The sequence below is a fragment of the Aplysia californica genome, unplaced genomic scaffold (assembly GCF_000002075.1).
Source record: "Aplysia californica isolate F4 #8 unplaced genomic scaffold, AplCal3.0 scaffold01178, whole genome shotgun sequence".
NCBI classification, from domain to species: Eukaryota; Metazoa; Mollusca; class Gastropoda; order Aplysiida; family Aplysiidae; genus Aplysia; species Aplysia californica.
Window position 1 is genome coordinate 54,939 of NW_004798448.1, and position 1,319 is coordinate 56,257.

Below are 1,319 nucleotides of genomic sequence, written 5' to 3' on the forward strand. Positions count from 1 at the left end.
CTATTATCTAATTTAGATCTAGAGATCTAGATCTAGATCTAGATATCTATATCTCTAGGATTCTAGGTCTAGAGTCTAGGTATTCTAGATCTAGTCTAGATTCTAGATCTAGACTCTAGATCTAGATGTAGATGTAGATGTAGATCTAGATTCTAGATCTCTAATCTAGATCTAGATATAGATCTAGTTAGGCCTACACAAGAGAAAAACGATATCAAGTAAGGTTAATGAAAAAGTACAAGTGCAAATTCTTACATTTCAGGATCTTTTGGAAAGCTAAATAATGCTAGGTCTGGTATTTATGCGATCTGGAATTGGCACGGACGCAGACTGCCGCAAAACACCACTTACACTTGCAGGTGACTTGCGACTGCCGACTGCCGACAGCCGCCATTAGCTTTGTTTACCGCGCCTCGTTTCACAATCAGCTGATGACCTGGATACGCGAAAAGAGGCCTCGTTTCCTGTCTCTATATTTTAGTGTCTCTGGTTCGACTCCCTCAAGGCCCCTGGCGCTATCCAGGCCTCTCTTTTTTTTTTCTTTTAAAAAATTATTTCTCACCAAAAAATAGTATTGATATTATATACATGTATTATTATTAATATTATTTGTTTCTTTTAAATTTAAAAAAAAGCACTTTTTGTGGTTGGCAGGTGCTCTGGTGTAGTTTGCTTCTTCTTTACTATCAAACACCTATTGCCCTTATCTCCTCTCCTTCTTTTTTGTGTTTGTTACTCTCTTGTAACTCCTCTATTCTTCGGCTCTTATATGACCATATTATTGTATTATTATTTTATAGTTATTATTTATGCAGTTGTAATATAGTAATAGTAGAAGTAGTAGTAGTAGTAGAAGTAGTAGTAGAAGTAGTAGTAGTAGAAGTAGTAGTAGTAGTAGTAGTAGTAGTAGTAGTAGTAGTAGAAGTAGTAGAAGTAGTAGTAGTAACTAGTAGTAGTAGTAGTAGTAGTAGTAGTGGTGGTGGTGGTGGTGGTGGTGGTAGTAGTAGTAGTAGTAGTAGTAGTAGCAGTAGTAGTAGTTGTAGTAGTAGTTGTAGCAGTAGTAGTAGTTGTAGTAGTAGTAGTAGTAGTAGTAGTAGTATATGGCAATTTACAAGTGTATAATATTGTGTTTGCTTTTGCGTACACAAGTATAATATACAAGATTAAAATGTATGTAGATAAATATGAAAGAAAAGAAAGTGTCACAATAAATACTAAATTTATATCCCCCTCCCTTCCGCCCCTCTTTCTCTCACCCTCCCCAACACAACTCCAACCCATACCCCTCTCCCCCCACCGCCCTCACCCTACCCACCCTA